The sequence below is a fragment of the Leptodactylus fuscus genome, chromosome 6, assembly GCF_031893055.1.
Source record: "Leptodactylus fuscus isolate aLepFus1 chromosome 6, aLepFus1.hap2, whole genome shotgun sequence".
Classification (NCBI taxonomy): Eukaryota; Metazoa; Chordata; class Amphibia; order Anura; family Leptodactylidae; genus Leptodactylus; species Leptodactylus fuscus.
This window is the reverse complement of record NC_134270.1, coordinates 142,111,139-142,121,950: the sequence shown is the minus strand read 5'-3', so window position 1 is coordinate 142,121,950 and position 10,812 is coordinate 142,111,139.

The following is a 10,812-nucleotide window of genomic DNA, read 5'->3' as shown; positions in this document are numbered from 1 at the left end:
CCGTCTACAGAAGGGTCGCACTTTAATTTGGCTTTGAACCACAGGGACAGATATTATTCCTGAATCAGATCAGACATAAGTACCATCCCTTACTCTGAAAGAGCCAACATGACCATACATTACATGGTTTTCCATTAATTTTAATGGATATAATATAATACCACATATAACCTGCAGGAGAAGCATACAGCTATCCACAGTTTCCTTGTATTTGTTAGGCTGGTCATTCACATCATATACCTGTTGGCTGACACTTGTTCAGCCAATGGCTATATCCCTGGATCCACCTCTACTAGTGCAACATCTTTAATTGGGCCCCTACCTACCTTGTGCCATTTAGAATAGTGGTATATTTTATGTAGCAGAGGGACCTTTGAGACCCCCTGGTAAGAAACATCCACTCACAGTATAGCACTACACAAAGTACTGTCATGAGGGGAGTTCCCAGCTAGACTGTCAGGAACACCCTTCTGACAGTGAAGGGCTAACGGTAAATGCATCGGGGCATATAACGGGAAATTCAGCGCACTGTTGGCTTTCTAGCAGTATATAAAACCGTGCCGGAGGACATGAAAGGTCCTCTTTAAAGGGTTTATATGCCAGTGCACTTTCCTTCTGATGCCAAGTCTCTACAATCTTCTATAGGACCCTTCCCCCATGATCCTGAACCTCAGCAACAAGGTTCTATTTGGTTCCAGAATTTTGCAAAGTTGTTTTTCTGTCCTGATATCCTTTAAGAAATACTGAGAAGAGTCGCATAACTCAACCATTGTGATAACAGATACTCCAACTAAACATTAAGTCTTCCTAAATGAGATTTTCCATACCCGTTCATAATTTAGTCGCTTCGCTCTACTGGTTGTTCCAAGACGTCTTGCTTTTGATTTGATGCCCAGAACACTTGAAAAACAAGCTGGTAGATTATAATGAAGATAAATAACGCTTTCTTTCATTCCAGGATACAGTGTAGTATTTTCATGGCTCCTCATGCCAATAATCAGTATTGCATGCCTTATCCAGTGGGCTCAGTGCAAGCCAAAAATAATCCTTCCACCCAACATTATGGCTGGCATGATGCATTTGTATGGGAAGCATTCTCCTGGCCAAATCCAGATTTATATGCCAGACTACCATATGGCTTAGACAGGGCTGATAACAATTTGGTCAAAAATTACGACAAGTAAAGCTAGAACCCCATAGTGATCTAAGTTTGGTTCAGAAGAACTACAGGGGGGATCTGGTCTTGAGACATAATTTAGAAATTACAATATGCTGCAATATTGCCTTCTAAAACTATATGACTCCTCTTGCTAAAATCCATTTTTCTTAACATTTTGAAATGTCTTAAAAGTCGCAAATTATAGTGAAAATAAGTCTTACAATGGAAGCTGAAGATAAACAACTGCAGATCTTTTCCTTATTGATTCTGTTCTGTTTGCATATTGATCCAAGTTATCACACTCTCAGCCGCAAACCAAATTGAGGTCAATGGTGTCTTTGAAGGCGGTCTCCATCATCAACCGGTATCATGTCCTTAATTCCATCATCACTGCCATTAGCCGCTCTCTCTGACCCAAGGCTACCATAAATCATTCCATCCAGTCCCTGTGAACGCATGCCCCCCAAGGGACTCCAATCTGTTTTCCAAATCCTTATTCACTGCCTGGCCTTTATCTCTTGCACCAACTGTCCTGTGTTATCTGCCTCCAAAGAACCCGTTTACCCCACCACATGTACCCCCAAGATCCAGGGACAACCTCCCAACAGCTAGCATCATAGCACATGGGTGGGTGTTACAACATTGTTAGCCTAACTTCCCCCTCTCTCCTGAAACTCAGTTGCTCCACCCCTCTAAGTCACTAACCTTCTATGCATCTGACTCCCTTGCTCAAAAAACCCTATTGATAGCCCTACTGTTTCCCCCCAAGTCAAACCGCATTATGCTATGGCTGTGCCCCACTCCATTGCTTTCCTTTCCCAAAGTTACAGTAAAGAATTCTGGCTGTCACTACTTTGTCTATCTCTTTTACCCTGACGCCTCCTATTCATGATTTTTGGTTGGATTCGCTACATATAGTACTTGATGTTGTAGTCAGAGCTGCTGACTACAACACAAAAAATGTGTTTAAATGATAGGATCCCTTTAAGGACACTTATGTAAGACTAATCCCCTTCCTTAGCCCCTCCACATATTTTAATTTGTCCTTAGTGACCCATTTCAATGAATATAATATATACAAATTAAAAAGAAAAGTTATACTCAGTTTTACTACATTCCCACAAAGTTGCCTTAATGATGGAGCCCTGAGCTGATAGCTCCATGATTCACCATTGTATTCCACTTTATTTGTGTCCTGGGATGGAGATAGAGTTGTAATTGCTACCTACTGCACAGAACAGCACCCGGAATACAGGACTGTTTCACTGGATCCAGTTGGCTGAAGGGCCCCCACTACCATAGGACCCAGTGCAGATGCGCCATTTACCCTATAGTTAAAACAACCCTGACTACAACATAAAGTACTATATGTAGCGAATCAAACCAAAAATCATGAATAGGAGGCGTCAGGGTAAAAGAGATGGACAAAGTAGTGACAGTCAGAATTCTTTACTGCAACTTTGGGAAAGGAAAGCAAGATGGAGGCGGCACTGGAGAGTTGTCTCGCAGCATTGGGGATGCCCACAGTGCTGTTTGAGCGCTGGGGCCTGCCCCCAGCGCTACAAGAGAACTCATTTGCATACCGGCGAAAACCCGGATTTCAAGCGAACGGCGGCCCGGAGAAGACGTCCAAAGGTAGGAGACGAATAGTCTTTCTTAAGGCTATTCCTACAGGTCAACCAGAAAAAAATGTGTTTAAATGATAGGATCCTTTAATGGCGAAACCCTTTATATGTGTTAAAATGGTCCTGACTGTAGTGCACATGGCCACTTTTACCCTAAGTCAAACGTTGCATCTGCATTAGACACTATGGTAATGGGGCACCCTCAGCCTAATCGAATTTTAGGTGCTGTCTCAGGGGATCAGGTAGCAATTTTAACTCTACCTGCGTCCTTAGGATGCATATAATGTTGAATACTATGGTGGAGCACAGAGCGCTGTCTCTGGCTTTGGCAGGTTATGTCTACAGCAAGGAGGCACAATGAATGCCAAGCCAAAGACATTACTATCGCCAGAGCCTGCGGGCAACGCCGTCAGAACAGAGTGAGATAAAAAATTATTTTTTTAATTAGTAAAAAATATATTGATTAAATGGCCACTAATGGAGCATTGGCATTATATGGGAGCTACGTGAGGGAACACTAGATAATATGGGCCATTTGACGGAACATTAAATTATGAGGGTGGGTCCTTTGAATGGGGCCACTAATATGTTACAACGGCCCTGAAATAAGGGATAGGACTGACCTGAACTAGCCCTGTCTCTCCAGGGCCTCCCACCGCTTTATGAGTATCATCAGCATCTTATTTTGTTTAGCACTACTGAAATGTGGAAAAATGACATCAGAGAAGCTCTTATCCTCCGAGCAACGCTATGAGAGATTTGCGGTGAACCTCAGCGAGTCTGCCTCCATGTTTACATCCCCATTAGATGCCTAATTAGCTTCTTATGTAACCAGCGCTGTAACGCGGCCAGCCCTCCAGCCATCACAAATCACTCCTCTACTTCTACTCAGCCATGATCTTTCCGTAACATTTTAGAGGTAAGATGTCAAGGAGACTTGATATCCTATGATAAAGCTTTGCTGAAATCCTTCCGACTATCATTTGCTGGAGGCTCGATGCACATCTGTTTGATGGTTATCTGTCGAAACATTCAGTGTATGTTTGGGAAATTAGACTATTCTAAGCGAAGACAATGCATCCGGGAGGAACGAGACCCAAAATGTAATTTACTAGCCAAGGCGTAATTATTAGGATATTAGCATTTAACCACTTGCAGACCAGGAGAGGACTATGAAGTCTACTTGGAAGCTACTGGGCCCTATTGTAAAATGTGTACTATAACCCACATCGGTGTTTCTGTAGGGCAGGGGGGCTACCTTTGTACCCCCTATATGTACAATCTTGTATGTTCTGGGTATAATTCTGCAAAGACACTATGTATACATAACTTATTGTGTGCTATGTGATATTATAATGCAGGATTTATTTTTAGAGTACTATTAATTCCACAGCGCTGTACTGCCATTGTACCAATTCCCTCAGTAAAGGGGTATTATAGTAATCCATAAGTGTGCTCTATATGAATGGAGCAACAAGAGGAGCTGCTGCAATTCTATAACAATGCTGGAGGTTGACATACATCTGTAACCTCCAGCAGTTCCATAGAAAATGAATGAATTGGCAATGTAAATGCAGGCACGACTCCATTCACAAGGGAGAGATGGGATTCCATTCTCAGAGATGGTGTATGGACCCCCACTAATTAGCAAGCTATAACCTGCTTTGGTGGCACAACCCCTTTAAAGAGGTTGTATGGAGGGTAACATTTTTTTTCCAAATAAGGTAAGAATAGACTTTTTAAAAAAAAAAAAAAACATACACTGTCCACGAATCCCCCATTATTTCTGGTATGTCTGTTCCCAGGCACCCCACCAGTCTCTACATCATGGTCCCTGTCAACAAAAAAATGTGAGTGCAGAGCAAATCACGACCTCAGATAGGTCATCGCTGTGACCAGTGTATGGCTGAGCACTCAGATATAGTATATACTCGAGTATAAGCCGAATTTTTCAGCACAGTTTTTGTGCTATGACCAGCCGCAATAGTAATGTATAGAATCTCCCATAAAATATTGGGGGAAAAAAAGCTTTAAAAAAATATAATAAAAAAATTAAATAAATAAAAGTTCTACATCCCTCCTTTCCCTAGAATACTTATAAAAGTAGAAAATGACTGTGAAACACAAACACATTAGGTATCCTGTGTCTACTGAATATAGGGGATCTGCAGTGCTCCTGTTCTGTCGGGAAGGGGTTAATAGGAGCACTGTAGATACCCTATATTCAGCCAGAATGAATTCCAAGGGGGGGGGGGGACTCAATCCTCAAGCTCCGGGAAGGGGCAGACAGACAACCAAAACACCCCCTCCCCTTCCCCAGCACCCAGCATCTACTGCACCCAAAAACTCCGACCATTTTAATTTTTGAAATTTTCCAGCAGCTGCTGCATTTCCCCCCCTTGGCTTATACTCAAGTCAATAAGTTTTCCTAGTTTTTTGTGGTAAAATTAGGGGCCTCCGCTTATATTCGGGTCGGCTTATACTCGAGTATATACGGTACATTCCAAAGGGAACCAAACAATAGAGACCAATGGGTCCATTCCAGAACAAGAGATACATGCTTGCCGTGTCATTCATTTTCTATGGGAGTACCAGAGAGAATCCAAATGAATGCACAGGAGTAGCAGCGCCACTTGTCACTCCATTCACACAGGGTATTTGGGATCTCTAACCCGTGAATATGGGAAAACTTGTAATTACTGGAATAATAAATACTGGATTTTAAAGGAATATTCGGGATTAGAATATCCTTAGGATATTGCCTGGTGACCAGACAAGACTGGTAGCTATAAAACAAATGGTAGCTATTATTAGAAGTATTTTGCCCCCTATAGGTCCCGATAGCTGTATCTGGTGTTTGTGCTCATGAAGTTTTTGTACACTATATCGAATGTAAACCAGACAGAGACTTAAAATTCCATTTCACTCGATGACTGGCCTTTAATACGGATTGAGGCTGTCATTTATTACTTCTATATCTTGCAGCTTATTCCTACAAGCTGAAAGCACTGGATTCTATCTCGAGGGAGTTTTTTTAAGGCAAGATTAGCATTAGCTTCAAAGGAGTGTCTTCTTTCTTGAGGATCAACTAAAGAGCGGATAGAACCATAGGGACGCTCATGGAGGAGTTCTTTACATACATCACAATGTTAACAGTGCGGAGGACTATAATTGTCACTCTCTAGGGGACGCAAGGAGACGGACACCTGTCTAACCTCTATGTGCCACCAAGACTATGCGTGCGCCATATTTAACCATGATGAGGGCACGCTGTCATTCTCAAGAATGTTAATCACAATGACATCTGCCACGTTGATCATTATGACATACACATTGTGGCGTCTTGTGTCAGCCATTAAGTACATATGATAGGTCTTGATTTGCGTTTAGCTACAGCTTTACGTCACTATTGTAATGAACTTTACCAGGCTAAAGAAAGTACACTTAGAAATGTTCTCCTTGGCCTTCTGAGGTATGACTCGTCTTCTTACAAGTGTCCTCAGATCGTACTAAGTGGCCAAAAAGTCTCTGTGACTACTTACAAGTATATCAGTTTTATAGACATTTACCATTTGTTATTATTTATGAGGTTGTGGAGGAGACAGCCATCATACAAGTACAATCTTTCCTATTTTGACAATTTGCCCGCCATGTCTTTTTTGCCCCATAACTTCAATCCTTTCCATTGAAGATCAAAGTTGGCCATTCACATGATATTAATATCAGAAGAACCAATTGTGGTAAGACCAACCTGCTGTCTAATGTTTATGGGGCCTCCAGAATCTTCCCCCAATAAAAGATTTTGGGGGAATGAATGGATGAGGAATTGGATATGTGAAATATGTGCTGAATGTAGATAAGTCCACACATGTACCCAGGCCTAACCAAGCATGTGTATGTATGGGCAGAAGTAAGGGCCCATAAAGCAGCCCATTCATTTCTATGGGGAGCGCACGTATGCCGGCTCCCATAGAAAGCAATGGGACCTGCTTTAAACGCTGCTGATTCAGAAAGTTTACACGTTCCGAATCAGGCAGAGTATCCTCCGTGTGAAGGGGCCCTAATAGTTTTCAGCTGAATGTCCGACAGCTAATGGATAGAAATGTATGGCCAGCTTAAGTTCAGACCATTCGTGGATAAAAGACTTTGGATAATCCTAATAATTTGGCCAAACTTTAGAATTTTTGAGACCACGGCAAATAATGTCTTTCCTTTGTAGCACCCATCTTGCATCTTTATTCATTACCAGTTGCAAGAGCAAACACAGACAGCACAAGACAGTAGGGCACTCCGGACCTTACAGGAAACTGATTGTAAGATATAGAGGGCCCCCCTATCTACTGGGCCCCAGTGTAGCTGAACAAGTTGCACCAATGATATGTATGGCTGATTGCCCGGCCAGTTGGTTATAGTATAGTATTTCACACCAGAATTTCCACACCTCAATAAGATTTTTCACCCTGACCCAAATTTTATCAACGAACAAGAAAAGAAAGGAACTCTATATCTCCAAGTATTTCAGCCGTTACATGTGTGACCATTGGAAGTGTCTTCCTTCATTTTTCATTATCCCAGTGCTGTAGAGCAGTGTTCCCCCCTCCCCCAGAGATGCCATGGAAACCCACCAGGAGGCCACGACACTCTGATTCGGAGGATGATGTCACACGTCTTCATGCAACATTATCTGCATCCTTAGGACACTTTTTGTCTTTTAGTAAAAAATATTTGATAGGGGTGCCCTGAGTGAATTTTTTCCAGGGGTGCCCTGAGTCTGAGAAGGTTGGGAAACACTGGGAAGAGGGCAGAGGCTGACATGAGCCATACATTTAGAAGTGCCCATAATATCCAGTCTTAGGCCCAGTTCATATCTGCATTTGGTATTCCGATTGGGGACCCCCCAAACGGAAACCTATACTGCAAGCTCCACTTTTCTCTCTGCATGTTTTGTGTGGAAACCACACAGACCCCGTTTTAGTCTATGGGGTCCATGTGGTTTCTTAGCTAACCGCTTGTAATGCGTATAGGTTTTCATTCGGGGGTCCCCAAGTGGACTCCCTGAAGGGAATACCGATCGTATATGTGAATCGGGCCTTAGCTTAAAAGACAACTGAGATACTTCCGTGCACCACATTTTTCCAGTGTATTGTGATCTATACAGAATTCCCACAAAATCTCAGAAATTATTCTACATTTCACATGCAAATAGAGTGTCAAGAGCTCTCAAGGTATGGAATATTTCGCATATATGTGGCGGTATAATGAGCAGCTGTACTCACAATGTCTTATATTTTAGGATTAGCCGACCTTTAGTGGTGATCTTTATAGAAATGTATTTCCTGGCACGTGGCTCATTCTCTGAATTGATATTTTTGCACATATGAATCATCCATCATCGCACACAATTGTGCAGGCCTTATTTGGAGACATGTGAGGATTCCAATTTTACTCTCAGAAAACCCTCCGTACCTACCGCTGTTTGTGGCGCGTCTCATAGTTTTGACTAAATAGTGGTTGTTAAACCTTGACGGTCCAAGAATTCTTACCATTAAAAATTTATGAGGAGCTGACGTTCTTAGTTGTAAAACGTCATGTGTTACTACTCAGTTGTGAAATATGAATGGGTCCTAAGGGAGAACAAACCCTCTTAAGGGTTAATTCACATTGTGGACATTTCTGCGACTGTTCCATTGGTCTGCAGAAATCCATGTGCTTGCCAACACGAGCCCATTCACGTAAAAGGAACTGGTTTCTATTTATAGACATGGCTATATCAAATCTGCCACATGTGAATATTCCCTTAATTCTTAAATCCACTTTGTAATTCTGTTGTCTAAGATTAGAATAAAAGTATCTTGCCTTTTCCAGGAACAGCGCCTCTTTTGTCCTCAGGCAGTGACTGGTATTGCAGGACAGACCTTTCACCTGACATCAGCATTATAAAGGCCCCCATACACAGAATTGTCAGCTGAACCTTGTGGGACTGGAAGGCTATTTTACAGTATTATGGGGGGCTTTTATTCTTAGGAGAGTTACACCTTTGCCTGGGAATATGAAGACTGACGTTCAATATGCCAGTCTTTATAAATATTCTCCATCTAGTGTGCATGTATATGGGACGTTGGGGGTTAGGAAGAATAGTATTCGTATGTATGGGGTTGGTGTTCAGGAGGAGCAATGGCATACTGTGAATGTGGGAGAAGGAGTGAGCATTCAGCAGCAGCTGTTACTGGTGTATGGACATCTTAAAGGGGTTAAAGGTTTTTTTTTTTTTTATAAATATCTGAGCAGTGGGGTCTGACAGCTGGCTTCTACATGGATCAGCTGTTTGGGAGGGATGTCGGGCCCTTGTAGTATACGACGCATGGAGCAGGAAGCAGATGACACTGTATAGACACTGTAGATGACACTGTATACAGTATAGCATACAGTATAGTAAGAGCAGAGCTGCACTTATCCTTAAGATAAGCCATAAAAAATATTTGTCATTCCCTTTAAGATATCTATACACCTATAATAACTTTTGGGTGATATTTATGGCCTACTTAAAGGATAAGCCCTAAAATAAATCCCTGGGCAACCCCTTTAAGAGACAAGTGTGGACAAAAATGATGCATATTAGTGATATAGTCATGTAGATATCACTATATTATATTGAATATATTACAAATCATATGTGATATAGATATAGACATATACAACAAATTGAAGTTTTTGCTTGGTAGACCCAGGCACAATTTTGCACTGGGATACAGATACTTGAAGGGAAGGATTGGCCACTCTCTATATTATATGATACCACCCAAAATTTCCACCCTATATCAGTACATTGCCAGCGCCCAGTATTCTACTTGACTTCACTCATTATGTAAGTTTTAGTCGAGAACTGGATCATTGGACTAGAAGGGGTAATGTGAACCTACGCCAGAGAGCGGGTTCTTGCACGATGCTATGCCCTCTTTTATGTAAGTCTGTGCTCTAGGTACTAGACATCTTATATATCGTCTGCGTTATTCTGAAAAAGTCCACAAATGCTGCACGAAAAAAGAAAATCATTAAATTATCAATTAAAATGTTTGGCTATTTATAGATTTCCTAGACTATGGACCATATTACAGATATGGATCTACCTAGAGCCTTCTTATCTCAAGTTCCTCTCACTACTGATGTGAAATTATTTTCCATTAACTTTCCCTGATCCGATCTTTTCCAATTAATGTGAAGTTCTAATCCTCCGAATGTATTTCTAAAGAAGCCAGAGAACCTACCTGCTAATAGGACACACTTATAAGGCAAGGATTCCCATGGCCACCCACGTCATCTGAGCTTCTCTTCAGCCTGGTTATGGCAGATAATGGACTTACACTAAAGTACGATTAGAGAGGATTTTTATAAAACCCTTTTTTTTTTAATATAAAGTTTTTTTTTTATTGAAAGATGAAAGAGACTAAGCTCCTTTTCTGCTCCTCTTCTAAAACCACAGCGAATATTTCCAAGCTTGTAATGAGATGGTAATTGAACCATCAAAATGGCAGTGAAATAGCAAATTCAGTGTTATATTATATGGTGGTGACCAAGTCAATGGAGTAGACCTGGATAAGAGTCTGAGATATAGCACCACTTTTGTCCACAGGTTGTGTTTGGCATTGCACCTCACCCAGATTGACTTGAATGGAGGTGAGCTTGAATAGCAGCCAAAGTCCCTGGTCAATAGTGGCACTATTTCAGGGAGAAAAAAAAAACTTTTACCCTAATCCCAAGATAGGTTAAAAGGTGTATGATTTGTAGGTGCAGACCTTAATGTGTCGCTGAATGTTCCTTCAACCAATATCTATTCCTCCTGACTCTCCTCACCTCTGTGATGAGACCAAAAGATTGGGCATGTTAAAATTCAACATTCCCGATCATTCTTTCCTGGACAGGGAGACATCACTGGTCGAAGTTGATGGATTTGGCCGACATTCCTCCAATGTGAATGGTCAGCCGTAGATGACAATTGCAGATACAATGGACGGTAACATTTTGGACCAA